The following is a 20173-nucleotide window of genomic DNA, read 5'->3' as shown; positions in this document are numbered from 1 at the left end:
TGAATCTACATTTATTTTGTTGGGTGACCCATATAAATTTGGCAGAAAATATATTTGAAAGGTTCACCGGTGATGGATGATTTTTGAGCTGTTCTATCACAAAACTAGACAGTTCCAATAGCACTTGAATCATCTCACAATAGAAATATGCAATTCAAAAAAGCTCGGAATTATTAAAATGTTCAACTGGAAAAAGTAATTTTTTTTGACAAATTTAATTGAAACAGCTCGAAGTTATTAGAAACATTGAATTAAAAAAGATGGAAATTATTAGCAAAATTCCAACTAGAAACTAAATAAAGCTCAAAATGATTTCAGTTGAAATTATGTATAAGAAAATCTCAATTCAGATTATCTATAAGATAAACTGAATCGGAAAAATTCCATTGAAATTAATAAAACTACTCAATCGAAAAGATATTGAAATTATGTAAAATAGTCAACGGAAAAAGTCAGTAATTAGAAATATGTGATCGAAACTGCGAAAATCAAAGTTATCGAATTTATATCGAAGTTATCAGAAGTATTCAATTGAAAATTATCAGAAATAGTCAACTAAAATAGGTCGAAATAATTTAAAAAGTACTAATGCTCATAATATTAATATTTGAAAGGAAAAAAACTAATGACTAATTTCAACGTGCTGTCAAATTAATTTCAATACTATTATATTCATTTCACAGGGAAAAATATCTATATACATGATCATAAGAACTGAATTCGAAGACATGAACTATAAAAATGTCATAGTCATGATTTTCTTTGCAGCTATACCATAAAGAATGAGATAAACATTGTGTGTGTGTGTGTCGTTGTGACTCAAGTTGATGTTGAGATTTTTTTTTCTTGCAACAATGTGATATATTAATGTGGGATTGCTTGTCCTCTACGCTCATATATTCCATGTAAAACACAAAAACATAGAGAATATTTTGTCTTACTTCAATTGGGGAAATGCCGCAACAAATTTGTCTTCACTGTTTCTTTCTTACCATGTTCTTTCTCGCAATATGTTTATTTCTATGCACGCCTTATGTCACTCTGCTTCCATACTTCTTACTCTAGCAGTTATAAATGATTTTTTCCATATTCAAACAGAGTTGACTGCGGTCCAACTTTTACCATATACACAATTGCATTCCATTCATGAGAGTGGAAAATGCTCGGTTATATAATCTAAACGTTATTTTTTATGTCTTTTAGACACATTTATTGAGGCAATACCATGGGATTAGTGAATCATTAATGGACAGAGATATTATCCACCGAAAAAAACATTATATATGTATAATATACAGGGTGTTTATAATTAAAGTTCCTATACCGAAAACAGCCAAATTTTCAGAATAGCTTAATTGAATCATTGGAGAAAGGGCTATGCAATGAAAAAATAGTTCAATTTTTAACCTCCAAGTTAAAAAGTGACGCTTTTCACTGCTTTTTCCCATGGTCCGTATAGCGTATATAAGAACTTCGAATGGAATACGTCCTCCAGAATGGGCACTACATAGGTCTGAACACCGTCCCTATGATGATACTACTCACAAGGAAAGGGTTCCAATGTGACATCTTGGATTTTTGGTTTTGAAAAAATTGCCACTGATTCTACTCATTTAAATATGCACAAAAAAACAACAACAAATAATAAAAATCTGGTGTAATTATTATGGGTCACTGAAAAAGATTGTAAATATTAATATTTTGAGCGCCAATACAGGCCAAGAATGAAGTTGAAAACCCCAGTGTTGCAACTCTAAGTGGCATCATTCAAAAAATATATGATCAAGTACAGCACAGACAAAGAAAGAGAAATGAAAAGAGAAGTAACTGGTTTTTCAGAGAAGCTGAAAGCAAAAAAAGGAAAAAGACAGTGAAAAAAAAGTATTTTCATACATATATTGGTAAGAAGCTCGAATAGCCGACTGTTATAATTTTTAATAATTTTTTGTTTAATAATTAAATTCAGTCGATAATTTTGTTTGTATTTGTTTCTGGGTGAGATTAATTTTTTTTTCATAATTTGTTGGACGACATCTTGGAACCCTTTCCTTGTCAAGCCTATGTAGTGTCCGTTCTGAAGGACGTATTCCATCAAAACGCACGTATACGTACGCTATACGGACCAAGACGAAAAAGGAAAATGGAATATAAAGCGCCACTTTTTTCACCCCATGGTTGAAAATCGAACTATTTTTTCATTATAGAAATCTGTTATTTATTAAAATATCCGTACACATCCATCTTTCGGGAACACCTCAATATCACTCTGAGAGGTATAAGGGGGGGGGGGGTATCTGGTCCTTCAATAATCAATGAATAAATCTCTTTCCCATGGTCCCATTATATCCTAAAAATTTGGCTGTATTCGGATGAGTATTTTTTGAAGAAATCTACTCAGAGAGCACGGGGACTTAAATTATAAACCCCCCCCCTCTATTTATACTTAGCCGTATCAAAGAATAATTTAGCATTTATTAAGAAAACTATCTAAGAAAGTTTTTTTTTCCCCCAGAAGAAAATAAATCTGGACGAATAAATTTCGATAATTACCTCGGAAAATCGGGAAAATTTTTTGCTACTCTATAAATATGAGATTTTAGGTTTTGTGATTAAAAATTAAAAAGAGAAAAACTAAAGAGAGAATTTTTTTTTTTTTAATTTTAAGAAATGCATTTTTTTGCAAACAAAGCTGACTCATTACTGGCTCATTAAAAAAATATTTCTAAAATCCTCATCATAAAAATAAAAATAGTAAATAATATATTTTTTGAGATATTTTTTTTTTCATTACCGTAAAAGGAAAAGTAATCATTGTTTACATTTTAAGTGGCAGCACGTGTACTAATGATTCGCTACATAAATTTGGTTTTTCAAAGAAATTAAAAAAAAAAAATACTTATTTTAAAAGCCATGTAGTTAACGATTACAATCCATCCGTTGAACTCCAATCGGATTGAATAAATTGTTCAAAACCCGCAAAGTTGAGACAAAAAAAAAGTTAAAAAGTTGAAATTCTCAATTTCTTTAAAATTGTGATTAGAAATGAAAAATTTCAATCGTTATTAGAAGATCAATTGAAGGGAAAAAAATTGTATTATAAAAATGTGTCCCAACATTTTCTGATTTTCTTAAAAGCTATAATAGTTGGAACTTTGTGTGTGCGTGTGTAGCCATATTTCATCAAGAAAAATATGAAAACTTGAGATCAGGAATATATACGAACAAATACAGAAAATCACCAATTGCAACTGAAAGAAAGGTGACAAATGGGGAAATTTGTAAATTATTAGCTAAAATTGCTGAAAAAGTGCTTATGGTGGGGTGTGGGGTGGGAAATTCAGGGATATACAAAACGCGAAGTGAATTAAAATGTATTTCCGCTCAAAAGATTGAATATGACGGATTTCCTATATAAATATAGGTATTTATTGGCATAACTAAATCGGAACGCGGCCAAAATAAAAGTAACGTTCACAATGGTGCTACTTGAAGCCTCTCTTTTGCGGTCACCGGCGAAACAGAAAGTTTGTCTGTAAAGGGGGTCACCCCCTTTAGTAGGTCACCCCCTTAATAGGAGTTTGAAATGCATACTTTTATACTTTATTATTTTATTATACTAGGAGAAATTATTATTTGGCCGTAAAAGTGGGGTGACCACATCTTCTGAGGGGCTGTCTGTTAAGCGAGGGGGGGGGGTTACTATATTTAAGCGTGCTCAATTTCTTCCTGACGAGTTCTCGATCGATAGCCCAATTGAACACTGCCTATTCAGAGAACAGAGAGAGAGAGAGAGAGGGGTTTCATTCTCGGAAATCTATAATATGCTGATTCTAGTTTGAGCACATATACAGAAATCTTCTGATTATAAGGGTATATAGATCGTGTTCAAGCCCGAAAACCAAACTGGCAATCGCCATTCATACTTAAGTTATAAATTATTTGATGAAAAATTAGTGGATAATTTAGGCATTTTACAAGTAATAATTTAGGCAATTGTCTCCAAATTTCAACCCAAAATGTTGTCATCTTGACTTTTTATTCCCTGATAAATTAAGAGCTATGCAAAATGGTTTTCTGGATTGAAACTCATCCAAAAAACACACTTTTTCATGATAGATTTTTTCTTATGATAAAAAAAAACCTACGGAAAAAATAATAAAGAGGAGGACTATAAAAAAACGGAAAAGGGAGGAGAAAAAGGGATATGTGGAATGACAAAGAACACACTCTGGAATCGATCCTTAGGGGGGGAGATGCAAGAGGCCACCACCGTCATCCGAGGCGCATCATCTGCATGGGTGTCCACTGAAACGGGCCGTATTATAACAAAGCCTCGTCTGAAATATTTCTGGATGAACACAAAGAGAGACTCCCTCAGCCTCCTCTCTATGGTCGGTATATACATCTCAAACGTGCATCCGATATGCGGAGGATTTGAATATATCTTGGAGTGTAGTGGTCCACCAGAGGAAGCTTCATGGCTCAAGTATGTACCAAACAACTGTCTTGGGATTCTGCTTTGCCCGTCAGTTCCACGTTTGACACGGACCCTGAAATGTGCTTTCCCCCTTTACCGCAATATTATAATTTTATTTTTTCTCTTTCTTGCTCTATAGTTCACTTGGGCACGTCACATTTTTGACATAAATCCGATGCCACGAGTTGGTTTCTCGAAAGCTTTTCTTCTATTTTATTGTTATTTCGTCGTTGGTGATATCGAGATTCACACGTAAGAATTCTATGGAGCGTGTTGTAAATTGTAAACATCTTGTCACTGGTGTGATTCCTGTTCTGTTCTCATTTCTGCAAGAAAAACATAAATGCCATTTAAAAAAATCACACATGAAAAGTTCCACACTGAATGTTTTTCATCTCCTAGGGCACATTTTTTAACGCAAGATAGTTTGTTTCATCAATACAGGGTGTTTGTAACTAGACGCGCACTACTCAGAGTCATCTGTAGCTCGATCTAACAATAGTAATGATATCGAATTTGTTAGGGGGGGCTAATGACGGTATGGAAAGCAGAGGCGTCGACATAAAGAAAATATTGGGAGGGGCTGAGATTTCCCAGCTGTCCCGTATATACGGAACTCAAGCGCGGGAAGGAACAAAGACAACAATTTCTGCCCTTCTGAACCAAGGGCCTTCATTGCCGACCCAACTGTATTGGTGGTAAATTGCTGTGTGGCGATATGACTGGAGTTGGCGTGTGGTAAAGAAGTAGTACGACAGGTACAGGAAACTGGCTAAGCGAGGAGATATTGATGTTTCAGGAAAGGAAAATTCATCTTGCCTTCACGGGGACTCGAACCCCGGTCGCTCGTTGGCCGGACAAGTAATCTACCAACTAAGCTATTAAGGCAGACAGAACCTCCGCTCCTTGGAGCGTATGTATATGCTGAATGGCTCCGTGCAATGGACGGTGGCAACATTCTACTAATAGCTCGCAAATGACATCAGGACCACCAGATGGCGGTATATGACGAAAGACGTCTCCCCTCCCCCCGTTAATACGACAGATACAGAAAACTGGGTAAGTGAGGAGATATCGATGTTTCAGGGAAAAAAAAGGAAAATTCATCTTGCCCTCACGGAGACCTGTCGTATTAACAATGGAGAGGGACGTCTTTCATTATATACCGCCATCTGGTGGCCCTGATGTCATTTGCGAGCTATTAGTAGAATGTTGCCACTGTCCAGTGCACGGAGCCATTCAGCATATACATACGCTCCAAGGAGAAGAAGTTCTTTCTATCTGTCTTCATAGCTTAGTTGGTAAAGTATTCGTCCAGCAAACGAGAGACCGGGTTCGAGTTCCCGTGAGGGCAAGATGAATTTCCCTGAAAAATCTATATCTCACGTAGCCAGTTTCCTGTATTTGTCGTATTAACAAGGGAGAGTGACGTATTTCGTCGAAGAAAAAAAAATAGTCGTAGTATAACAAAACAACTACAACATTTAAATATATTATGATCAAGCACACACAACACGTCTGTGCATGTACCAGTTCGTTAAAAATTCTTGAGATGAATGTTTACAAGGTGCATGTACAGTAAATAAAGTAGTACTGTGGAAAGGAAGCTACAAAAACCAGAGGAATAAAGTAAAGGTGAAATCACTATCATGAAGCTTTTCCATATTATTCACCTTCTGTGAGGACATCGACCACATTCAATGTATCCGCAGTTCTCTCTTATACACTCTGCACAACATCCCTGGTTGTTGCTGATATCAGCAACATAGGTTCCCTGTGTGCCACAACATCTGTGATGAAACTGGTTTCCGTCCGCTGCCAGGATAAGCGAGCCCATTTCTTTACAAATTTCGGAATCACAAAATTTAAATTTATAGATTAATAGAGGGGCTTCAACATATAGGCTATACCGATTTCTAAACAAACGAGGAGGGAGGGGTGCTGCGCTGCACATGCGAAGATGAAGCAGTTTGACAGATAAGCCGGGTTTTCCTAAGAGCAGGTTTTCTATGGTGCGAGCAGCATGAAAACGCTGATTGGTTAAAAAACCTGAATTTCGGGTTTTTAACCAATCAGCATTTTCACGTTGCACACAGCGCAGAAATTCTACTCCTAGGAAAACCCGGCAATAGCGCTCGCTGTGGTAACGTAAGACGCACGTTTATCTGAGCTGGTCCATGGGATGTCATTTGAATGTTTACCCATGTCTTTAGATTTCGAATTACTAGAGGAGTGAATTTGCATTTTCAATTATTACCTGCGCTTTATGAATATTCTCGACTATGTAGACCAAACAGCGATAAATTCTCCCCTATCAGTGACATTTGGAACATTGAAACTACGATTTTATCTCGGAATCCTTCTTCCCATATTTCCATCAGTCTCCCAACCAAGCTTTGTGTTATTCCGATTGTAAGATAGAGCTACAGGTGACTCAGAGCATCAATTTCATTACAAACACCAGTATTTCAAAAATCCTCAATTCACCAAGCGTAAAAGGTAAAATTTTAGAATCCAACAGAATGAATATATTCAAATTTATTTAATAGATATCAGAAAATAATTTCTATAAATTTTCTTCAACAAACTTAGTACGAAAATGTCAAGCATGACACTTTTTTTGATGAAAATTCCAAGCAAATCTCTGTCTGCAACATTGATAAACACATTGAACCCCCCCCCCCCCCATCCGGCTAAATAGGTCTCCAAAGAAAAAAAAAGGGGGCACATGTGCCGAAATGAATAAAGGTACTAGATATAAACGAGAAAAACATTGCATGACAAACCTTTAGTCTGAACAACTTCCTCATTTATGTCTGAGTGCTGAAAAAGATCCCATCCGTCTTCGACAGCGAAGAATCATTTGAGCGAATGCTTCGTTATTCAATAATCAAAACCTTAGAAGCTCTTCCACTTCCGGATTAATGACAACTTTACAGTATTCGTGATATCGCTAATGACCGATAAGCTCTACTTAAATATTTGCATATAATGGCGATAGTTTATACCGAATCCTCTTCGTGAAATCTCTCATACATTCCTACCGAAAGGAAATCATAATCTCTGCCGCTATCAAACATTTATAATATTATTAATAATAATATTATAATATTCATCACGCAGAAATTCGTATAAACGGGCTTATTCAAAAATAATTTTTGCGTTATTGTTACTGAAAAATACGTATATTGACGTAAATATTATATTAGATAAGCTAAAAGCGATAATTTTATTTATTTTATTTATTCACAAAACATTTTGGAGCTAAGCTGGCATACAAGCCCCGAAAAATAATAAGTGATACATGTTTGTCGGTACAAATAATGAGGAAAAAAAATAAAAATAAATTCACACACACACACACGCATATATATAAATATATGATATAAATAAGTAAATAAATGTCAACAGGAATGGAGTTTATAGATTTAATAAGTCACACAGAATTTAGTGGCGTCTGCAAGATTAAAGAAGATTAAATTACAATATCAAACATGTAATTTCAATCTTCTTGGGGTAACAACTATGATTTTTAATTTATATAAGAAAAGATGTGTATACGAATATTTTTGAATTATTAACTGTGGAAGTAAATTATAAATATCTCGGGAGCTAAATACAGGAAAAAGTTTTGGAAACTAGTTTTATTGGACCTTGGTACCTGTATAATATGACGCCTACATTGTATTCCAGATTTATGTAACTTCAGATTGTGAGATGGCTACTTCTTTTATAAAACATCATTAAACATTTATAAACATTTGAATGTATAAGTGGACCATAATTAGTAGACCACACTTTAAATCGTCATAACCCCTAGCGGAAGTGCATTTTCTGACATGTTTAATTTGTAACATGTAGCAGAAGTGTTATATTCCAATGCAAGATATACGGAAGACTGGATGTTGTGAAGATATTTATTATTTGAGATGTTAATTTTTTTAAGGAAGGAAAAAACTCATCTCTGCCTCTACCGGGAGTCGAACCCGGGTCCCTCGATTGCCGGACGAGTGCTCTGACCACTAAGCTACAGAGGAGATAGAGATTTTCCTTCGCTAGAGCGTATATATATGCCGAACGGAACCGTGCAATGGACGGTGAAACCGATCAGCTAATATATGTTCCGTTCGGCATATATATACGCTCTAGCGAAGGAAAATCTCTATCTCCTCTGTAGCTTAGTGGTCAGAGCACTCGTCCGGCAATCGAGGGACCCGGGTTCGACTCCCGGTAGAGGCAGAGATGAGTTTTTTCCTTCCTTAAAAAAATTAACATCTCAAATAATAAATATCTTCACAACATCCAGTCTTCCGTATATCTTGTATTAACAAGTGGAGAGCGACATTCATGTCATATATATTCCAATGGTTATGAAATCGAAACCATTTCGTGGGTGCGGTAGCCCCAGGTCGCTAAGATACTCGCCTAAAGTACCAAAGGATGTTTAGAGGTGTCGATACCCGATTCGTTTTTGTCGGAAACTTTTCTGACACAGGGGTTACAACAGAAATGGCGACATGACCACAGAAAAAGATTGCTACCTCAGGAAGTCCCACATCGAGGGGTTAGTGCACCAACCTCTCGAGGAGTACAAAAACATGCTGCCGTTCGGAATCGGCAATAAATTGTAGGTCCCGGTCTAATTAGCCCTCGTGTGCAGAAAATTACCGAGGTGCGACAAAAATGATCAAAATGATCAAATGAAACATTTCATACGACACTCATCAACCGGCTGAATGAAAATGATCCAGTTTTCTGAAGAGTGACTCATCAAGTTGGAAGAGGATCCACAGTTAGAACAGTATGTGGTGTGGACTAATGAAGCAAAATTTCACCTGTGTGGTAGTATAAACGGAAATAATTGTGTGCACTGGCGTGATTCCAATACAAATGTGGTGATCCAGTGCGATGATAAAAGTCCTGGCGTCATGGTGTGGGAGGTGTTACGCATGACGGTGACACATTGGTTCTTTCTTCTTTGGTGTAAATGGTGAGAATTACCTGAACCTCATTAGGGATACTGTTTACCCTTTACTCCAACAGAGGGATCACTTTGATCAGTTGTGGTGGAAGCATTTGGGTCGTTGGATCGGCCGTCACGAGAAAATTAATTGGCTGGCCCGCTCTCCGGACTTCACCAAATCAGACTTTTCCCGCAATAGTATTTAAGGAATACAATTTAATTCCGTGAATCAACACTGGACAGGACCTGAAGGATTTCATTATTGAGGAATTTACTGCTGTCCCTCAAGACCTGTGTGCAAAATCGTGCGAAAATATGTCTTTGCGATTACATGCCTATATTGACGTTGATGGCATGCAAGTTAAGGCAACACAATGGAAAACAGATATTGAAGAGTGTTTGTGTTATCTTTGTATTACTATGGATGTGTTGTGATCTGTTTTATTTTCATGCGACTTTGCTAGAAGTTACGGCACTTCAGAGAATGGTCTTCTACTTACAGGCCACTCTGCATATATGATGCAGAGGAAGTATCTTCAATCGAACGAAAAATAGAAATGTGTACGTTTGCTGAAGCATGTCCCCACGCCCAACATGCAATGCAATAATTCAATCTATATTATGTGCACACATAATAAAGTAGTTTTAAAATGGTTTGAGGAAACATTTATTCCTGATAAAATAAACTTTCCTTATGGTTCTATTTAATCCTGCACTCAGACATATATAGCACCTTGACGTGACGTGATAATCACCTCAGTGTAGTGTGTTTCGGCCTTTAGTTCGCGCTGAATCCGGCCAAAAAATGAGTAGGCGTGTTGGCCCGTGGTTATAACAAATGCATCGCAACAAGCACTTACAAGCTAACATGAATATGTTGTAATGTATTAGTACTCTTTTGAGCTGATTTCAAGTGTAGTTTTCCACCAAAAATAAAAGGAAAATACTTTTTTTTGTTTTTTTTGCTGATTATTTTTGACATAGACTGGCAAATTTGGCTTTAACATGTTTAAAAGCTGTTGTGAGCAGCTATAATTTCATTTTGAATGTTGTCACACAGACTCTTTTTTTATTTTTATTTTTCTGCCAATGTGGCCAAAATAGCTTTTTATCATAATGCGGCCGAAAAGCACAAAAACTTCGACACATCTTATGTTAGAGACATACGTTTATTATCGTACTTTCGGCAAGCGATAGATAATTATGCTTCTGATTGATTAACTGTTTCAATCGATAATATGGCAATGTCATTGCACGGTCGTTCTCACGCCTCGAAGAATATTCAGACCGGGAGTCACAGTTGATAACGAATCACAAAACGTTTTTTTATCAATGACTATCACCAAGAGATTAGTGAGCAAACCAGTGCAAATGAAGGATGTTTTTTTTTTTAATAGTTATTTAAATTTCGAGCATTAATCAGCTTTATAGTTGTACTAAAATATTTTTTACAAATGATGTCGCGATATCATACAGTATCATATAAATAGGTTCAAAGCTCCCTTTTAACAACTAACAATTTCAGACAAAAAAATAGCATTTCAAATGATATCAAAAAACTTCGTATGAATATTGCTTTTTCCAACCGAAAAAAAGTTTAATTACTGATGAAAAGAATATTAGAAATGGAGGAAACTATTGTAAGAAATGGGATATTTTCCAAGTTTTTTTATATTCGAGGAATCTCTAAATAATAGAAATAGGCCAGAGAAATAAAAGAAAAACATATTTTTCCCATAGTATATGTCTAAAGAAGAATTCAGAAAACAGTTCTATCTTGTGCTTCTATCAATTGCCTTCAGAACAATTCAAAATAATATAAATATCTTCGGAAACGAACAACTATACACGTATTGTCGTATATATTTCTACAATATATTCTCATACATGCTTTTTTTTATTCCATTTTATGCCAATTCAAGTACCCAAAATACCATGGAAGGGGTAGGGGCAAAAAAAAAAGTCTTGGAAGATTTCCAGGAATGTAGACAATGCCAAACGATGCCTATCATACGTAGTCATTTAAAACATCGTTTATGGATACACAACCCTCTACGATTTCTTTTATATGTATATATATTTTATTTTATACTTTTATTTCTTCATCTATTTTCTTCCCTGAAGCAAGAAACTCTCCGTTGATTTCTAAACATCAAAAATAACAAATACCGGCCATTGGAAAAGCAGGGGGGAAAAAGAGATATAAGGTTGTAAGATGCAAAATCTCGTTACAAAAGTGGTGATGTAAATAGCCACATTTCTTTTCTGTTTTTTTTTCTATCCTACTTTTACGGTTTCATTTCAAATCCCCACAGGGCAGAAAAGCTTCCTACTCTATATATATTCCTCCTTATACATGTTTTTTCTTTTCTCCCAGCAATGGCAGCAACGCATCCCAACAGCCAATTCGATGCATATCTTGTAAGGATATGAGGGTTGTTTCCAAGTTTCAGTTTTGTGAGGGTATATTGCACACCAGTTAAAAGATCGCCGTCATTGTTCCCGGAATTTTTTCCTTTTTTTTTTTTTTGCATTTTCCAGGGCGAGGAAGGAGATGAAAAAGAAAAAAGCATAAAATTGCGAGAAAATGTTATAGAAGTGGGAATTTGGTATTGCGTGAACATCACCATCGCGTGTAATATATCCTTATCTCTTTGGTGTGAATCGATTATAGAGAGGAATATGAAAGGAAGGTCTGTAGATATGGAGGGGAGGATGGACCCATGGGGAAATATATCGACAGAAATAAGGGAAAGTAGGAGATGATTGTACAGCGAGAGAGTAGAAATATATATTTTATGTTTTCCAGAAAAAAGGCGATCTTCCTAAAGGAACGGTTTGCTTGTTTCAAACAGTCAGCAAATAAAATAATGCAATTGGACCGAGAGTAAAATGGAAACCGTTCCAGTCTCCTGACTTGAAATTATCTGAATTTGTTCCGAGGTGTGTGGCCCAAATAAAGTATCCCCCCCCCCCCAACCCTTTTGAATTTATACATTTTTATTTTCTGAAAATTGATTCAAACTACATAAATAAAGCTCTCTTTTCTTTATAAAACCAAAAGAAGTCTAAAATAAGTGCACGTGTGTTAAAATAAATTCCCTTTCAATTCACCTGAACGTATTTGCTTACAGTGATCGTATTTCATCGAAACAAGTATCAGATTTTGAAGCTCTGAGTTCGTAGATTACGGGGTATTGCATGTTATTGCCAAATACTTCTCAGCCATTCGTAAAACTGGCAAAATATGTTATCCACCATCATAAACCGCCACCAGCCGGAGAGCTGAACTCAATTCGAATTCAAGCCTACCACATACAGCGAAATTCCTCCTTCAAGCCTGCTTAGCACTAAAAACGTTTGGTAGCTGTATCACTGAAAGAATAAATCAAATTATCTTATTTTAAAATTAGGAATAAATCTCTGCAGTAACAGAATGCACTTTATTAACCTTCTCACCAGCATTGACGAGATTTTAACTTCTTATCACGCTAAGAGGTACGTTACCCCTTAATATTGTGTCGGGAGTGTTACATTGGGGGAAGGTAAAAAAGGGGTATACAATTTTTCTTATTATGACAGTGGGTTATGAAAATTTGGGAAAAATCTCGCGGGACGTCATATCATACTTCCATGCAATTCCGATGAAAACACTGTATTGTTATTATGATAACAAGAGGAAGAATTCATACCGCTTTTTACGTTATAGACCACGCATGTACGGAATGCAATTGATTTTCACTGAGACGAGGAAACACTTTTGTATTAATACAACCGCGTATGCATTTCCTTATCATTCATTATGTTTTTTTTTAATTATTAACGATGTTCAAAACTTATATACGATGTTTTCCTTCATATTTGAGAATAACTGTTATTAGTTCCCGCTAGAGGTTGGCTGTCTATCCACCGATGAAGAATGCAAACGAATATGCGAATCCGTATGTAAATTAACTCAGAGTCATCACAATTTAGTAGTTCGATTCCGTAAACATTTCTGAGATAATTAGCTCAAAAACAGACACGTAAATATAACGAGTGAGATAATAATTATTACATCATAAAACAGGGGAAACGATAGTATTAAGTGATGCCTGTTTGATATTAAGTATTCGTGTTGTTTATACCGTCAACTGTTATTAACCTTTAGCCAAGGTCCCTGCTCCTGATACACGAGTAATATAGTCGTTTTGATGCGTATAATATAAATATATACCTCAAGAGACAGGTTTCTGGCGGTAGCCGCCATACGCCTTGCACGTGCAACAACACCATCACCAATGTATAACCCCCAAGGGTCGAGAGATTATAATTCACAAACTCGCTATTAATGTTCAACGAGACGTTAGGAACTCACAAGTCTCGCTTTGGGCCATGTTGAAGAGGAAGCAATACTTATTATTATATGTTCCTCTCTCTACCTCTCTGTCTAAGTTCCTCTTTCCATATCGTCCAGCTAGTAATTGTGGATCTCTATGATTGCCGCATTCCTGGTTGTTGTACGCCGTAGTAGTTCTCTCTTGAAATCGGTTCTAGCCCCGAGGTGGTGGTGGTCCACGAGGAAAGTGGAACTGCTGATACAGCAATACGAATAGTGGAGGGATATTCCCTCGCGAGAAGAGGACGTCTTTCTCTCAATGATTCTACCCAGAAAACGTTAATTGTAAATGGGTTTGCTACTTACTCCTTATTCGGTTTCGGGAGAATCATTAACATCCCTTCCGATAACTGAACTCAATTCGAATGATTATGCTTAACGTAAACAAACGAATAGCTTTATTTCCGCGAAAATATGCGTATCGATACTGAGGATGATTCACGGTAAACAATTTTGTTTAACCAGAAAGATTTTAAAAGGATTTGAGAAATGCTTTTTTTAACGAATTTTATCAGTGAAATTCTGATGCTGTAATAAAATAAATAAAAAATTGTAAATGTAATACGAAAAACAAAAGAATCCCAGGAGAATAAATGGAAAAATAAGGAGGTCTTCATCAGGGGGAACCCCCACATTGCCCCAAAAGCAAAGCATGTTTCTGATGACGGTAAGCCAAAAATAGGCATTATTTTACCATCCGTTCCTCTGACATTTTTTGCGAAGCAAGCTATGGAAGTCAAAGGACATGAGAAAAAAATAAAATAAAAATCCTTAGAATTGAAATACACGAAAAATATCCACGAAAAAATATCAGTTACCTGAAATGTGCTGACACTATCACATAATATGTGTCTCATTAACGCTTATTATGATAGGAAATTAAAAATTCCTACCAGAAATTCATCTTTAAAATGAAAGTGTCACGAGAATGTGAAACAAAGACTAGCCTCTCAAAAACGTGGGTGAATTTTGAACCTCATAAAGGAAGATGGAAAACCGTTGCCACTCAAGATATTTAAAAGATCAGAAAAATATTTATTGAAGTCATTTATATTTTATTGCAATTTTTTTTAATTCTTAATAGTTGTGCAAAAAACATATTTTTTAAAACTTTTAATACTAATATTAGAATTGAAATCGCGCGGAAAGAAAATAGTATTAAACTAGAGCATAACTTTAAATTACTTTCTTTTATGTTATCATGATAGCAAAATGTTGATAATACATATACAATGCATAATTTTTCTTAATGTGTGAAAATTTGCAGAAAAAAAATATGGAAGTTATGCGAAACATGTATTGCAATAATTATATCATATAGTATAGCATATATATGTACGGGGTGATTATAAAAAAACTATCCCGACATATGGGCCCCTAACTATCATACCATTCACAGAAACTGAATGAAATTTTGGCATAAGGTATTTTGAGGTATGCGCTCAAGAACGATATGGAAAACAACAGAGTCACTCTAACAGTTACGGTTACAGTGAGAAAATTTCGAAAATATCAAATGGCAACACCAAGTTTTTTGTATTGCAATGCGATCTCCATACTGAAAAACACTAAATAGCGTTGGAATGGCACCTGTAGCACGAAAATCCCCGGAGCTAGGCAAGGAAAAAGTAAAAAGGACTTTGCCGTGCACCAGAGCATTAATGTTCGTTTCATTTGTTTCTTCGGCTGAGATCCCAGCCTGATTAGTCCTCCACAAGGTCATGTGGAAAATTTGTGAAACATAATAAAATGCTTTATTTTATGCTGTTTCTCTGTCCTTATTGGTTGTCCTCACTTTTAGCCTATCTACCGCCGGTGATTTTCATGCTACAGTAGCCGTTCGAACGCTATTTAGGGTTTTTCACAATGGAGATCACATTCCAATACAAAAAACTTGGTGTTGCCATTTGATATTTTCGAAATTTTCTCACTGTAACCGTAACTGTTAGAGTGACACTGTTGTTTTCCATATCGTTCTTGAGCGCATACATCAAAATACCTTATGCCAAAATTTCATTCAGTTTCTGTGAATGGTATGATAGTTAGGGGCCCATATGTCGGGATAGTTTTTTTTATAATCACCCTGTATATTTACATACATACATACCTATACATATATATATCATGTATCAGTGCACATATCGATTGCAATCATGAAATTCTTCGTTTAATGACTTTAATGATATTGAGAGCTCTCGTACCTTTGAAAATTTTCAAAGATACTCAAACGTCAATAGTTTCGTACAATGACTAGTACATAGTTCCCAACTTTTTTGTCCCATCGCCCCCTCCTTCAGAAATTTTTTCCCCCATCGTCTCCAACGCAATCTAACCCATGGTATTCTATGTTATACCCGTAGCTTCTGCCACCCCCTGGAACTTTCCATCCCTTCAAGGGGACGTTAACGCCTACGTTGGGAATCATTGCTCTAATAGAAATATCATTAAAATGGTATTTATAAACAAACAAGCTGCGATGAATTACGAGACAACAAGAAACGAAACTACTAGTCATGAAAATAATTTCCTTGTATGACGGAAACCTGTGGTCGCAATTGATTTATGCCCAGGTAAAGCATTGAAAAACATCAAAAGTTTGGTATATTTTCACTATTTCCTACACGCATGATGTGTGCCCACCTTGAGCTCGGAAGAAAATTGGTAATAATTGGCTAGTCAAGACCAGACCTATCCACAACAATTCCATCAATTGTATCGATAGCTAAATAAAAAGGAATTACTGTGCAATTCCAAATTATTCAAACGGTTTTTTTTAAGCAAACCATTTTGCCATTGATTGATTAACATCTCTGGAATTCAGAAAAACCGTGATGAGGAAGACAGAGCTCAATGCTCGGTACTTCGCACCGTCAAACCGAAAGATACACAAGGTCACATCGTTATATGACAATATCGGCTCATTGTCCACACGGACTGGATACCTCTGGCAATTTATTCATAAAAAAGGATACATTACAAAATATACATTACAATCATAACACAAGTATGAAATCATAATATAAGTATAAAATAAGTTGCGAGATCACAAATATAAGTATACAATCGGGAATCAAGCATATAATCCTATATATTCCATATTAAATCTTAATTCGAATATAAAATCCTAAATCACATATTGAAATCAATAATAAAAATCAGATAAAATTCATAATTGATTTTATCCTCAATTTAAATCGTTCGATTTCCACGGCATTATACTGTTCTTGTGCTATCAGTCAGTCTTCTTTATAGTTGATCAGTTTCTTTTTTCTTTGTGAACGGCGAGGTGGCGCAGTTCGTACTTGTGCTTTTGTCTGACATAGCGTCTGTGGGATCACTTTGTCTTCATTGTGTTCTATCCATCTAATTATTTTCTTGACTTTATTTATTCTACTTTTGTTTTTAAAAATCTCTCTGATCCAGAGTGTGGCAGTTTTAGCAGCGGGTACAGCCATGTGCTTTAGATGTGCAGTTAATTTACATGTTGTCAAGTAATGGATGGGAGTGCCCATTTCACCACAAAGGCAATGATATATTCCTCGTTTTTTGAAGCGGTGAAGGTAATTTGGAAAAGGTCCGTGATTGGTTGTAAAAAATACAAGTTCTCTGCTCCAATGTTTTGCGTTGTATGAAACTTTTGGTACTATTTTGTGGACACTTCTTCCAGTTTTGGCATCATTCCATCGGGTTTGCCATAGATTGAGTATTTCTTTTCTTGCCTTTTGTTTTGCTGTAGATGATGGTAATAATATTTGAATTGAATGTGCGCCATTGATTGTCGCTGCTTTGGATATTGCGTCTGCTTCTTCGTTCCCCCACTCACCCACTTACTTCGCACCAACTAGCAACAGCAATGTATACCACTCTATTAATTAGTGCTAAAACCATTAATTAATACACTTGAAACACAAGCTAAAAAAATATAGTCTTTTCAGTCTATAATCATGTAGATACATCACAAATTTCACTACTGCACTGTCAGACGGTGGCGGTCAGACTCACTATGTATATTATCGAAGGGCAATCCCAATTAGGGGCACACGCAGGATAGACCTTCGGAGGGAGCACAGAATATATTATGTGGGGAGGAGGGGGAAGCACAATTAATTTCTTAAAAGAGAAATTTTGATATATTTGCCTTCAAATAGCATTGAAATCAACAGAAATTTACAACAACAACATATGAAAGGATTTTCTTCCGATGTTTTAATATTTTTTTATAAAAATATCTTTTGCAACAAAATACATTTTTAATGTGGAGGGGTAGGGACACAGGAGACTCCGGCGTACGCATCTGCTTTCTCAATGTGCGTTAAGAGGTCGGAGGCAAAGCTGCTGACGAGGGCTAAAATGGCTAAAAATCTACTGACATAATACTTGAATGGCCCTTAATTTTGCTAATCAGAAAACTCAAAAATATTTTAATTCAACGAGAAGTCCTTGATTAAGACATGAATGATGGTCCAAAATTTAAAAAATATTCAGGCCAGTCGGTGTAATTCTAGAAAACGAAGCCAGAAGACTCTGCCAAGGCACTAATAACATAAAATGGAATGCCGTGAATCTTTTCTATCCTTGAAAAAGAATTGAAGGGGAAAAAAAGACAAAGATCGTCTCATCTCATCTCCCTGTTCAGATAATGGCGTCTATTTTTCGTACGGATATATTTATATAGATTTTTTTTTTCTTTTAATTTCTTATTCTAAACACGACTTGTTTTATCAGTGTGTAAGACTGAAGGTGGGGGCTATGAATTGGATACTCAGACACATAACAATAGGTGAACATCATTAAATACTTCAGAGACAGAACGCGCACTATTCTATCCAGACCCGAGCATGTAATACTTCTCTATATCTTATACTTTTGTTTTCTCCTTTGCAGTCACATTCATTCTTATAGGCCTTATAGTTCTTTGTTCTTTCTCACTCAGCCATTTTGCTTGCTGATTCCTGTGTTTAGCGGACCTTTTCTTAGATATATTTTATTCTTTGATCTCTTTTGAGTTAATGAAAGTGTTTCAATTGAATATATGCCTTTGAATAGATCTTAGATTCAGTAGAGTGAATACCACAGTCTAAATCATAGTTTCGAACCTTTTTTTGTCCCATCGCCCCCTTCTTCAGCGCTTTTTTCTCCCATCGCCCCCAACGCAATATAACCCATAAGATCCTACGTTATACCCGTAACTTCTACCACCGTCCTGGAACTTTCCATCCCTCCAAAGGCGGGCGTTAACGCCCACGTTGGGAATCACTGGTCTAAATCATCACAGATCTGTCAGGAATTCTTTTTATGTCTCTATATTTCCGAATTTTACTGAAAAAAACATTCAGGATTTTTGTTCTTTGTAAAAGGAATTATTCGTCATTTTCTAACAATTAAAAATGTTTTTAACATCGAAATCTTCAGAAAATGTTTTCTATTTAGTTTTATGCATTTATGTGCAATATTCAAAGCATGATCTGTATGATATCCTTTCATTTTTGTTTAATGTTTGTAATAAAAGCCATCTATCTCTATATGCTCTAATGTATTTATTAGAGCATATAGAGATAGATGGTTTTTTTCTCAGCCCAAGATATCAAGGAAACAGTTATTTTCTGGATATTATGCTGAAGTAAACTCGGAAAGAAAAGTCTCGGCGGTGACAAAATGGCATTTCTTTCCAAGTTCACCTCAGCATAATTTCCAGAAAATAACTGTTTCCTTGATATCTTGGGCTGTGAAAAAAGCCATCTATCTCTCTCTCTAAACCGTCCCGCCTGGAGGCCATTACTTGAAGTTAAGAGAGGCTATACTAAAATGTCTCTACTTAAGCGTGTTAAGGGTAGTGTTTCCAGTGGTGTAGATGGTAGCATGCTTGCCCGGTATGCAAGAGGGCCTGGGTTCGAGTCCCGGCGGAAACAAGGTGGCTTTTATTTCCAAGTTCACCTCAGCATAATATCCAGAAAATAACTGTTTCCTTGATATTAGCATATATTTATTTAAAATTCAGAATTATATTTGTATGGTGTATTCTCTGTATTCTTTGTAGCTAAATTGTTTGATAACGTTTTTAATGAGAAAAACTTGCCTTTTTAATGAGAACGATGACTGAAATTAGCAAAATTTAATAGATCCTGTGGCGTATTGGTATGGAGAAAAAAAGAATGCCAAATAAGTGTAAAATGTGAAATGCATTCAGCTCAGTGATGGATTTTCATGTTCTGTTTTCCCTAGCATAAATCATTTCTGCATCTTTTGTTATACGGGGTTTTCTATCGAGAGTGCCCAAAAAAAAGGAAATATTCTATGGTCGATTCTAAAACAAATGTAAAATATAGAATCTCAAAAATGTACAATTTATAATACT

This window comes from Pholcus phalangioides, unplaced genomic scaffold (genome assembly GCF_987345545.1).
Source record: "Pholcus phalangioides strain wild (caught in Gottingen) unplaced genomic scaffold, Ppha-v1.0 ptg000015l_1, whole genome shotgun sequence".
Taxonomy (NCBI): Eukaryota; Metazoa; Arthropoda; class Arachnida; order Araneae; family Pholcidae; genus Pholcus; species Pholcus phalangioides.
This window is presented reverse-complemented; position numbering follows the sequence as displayed.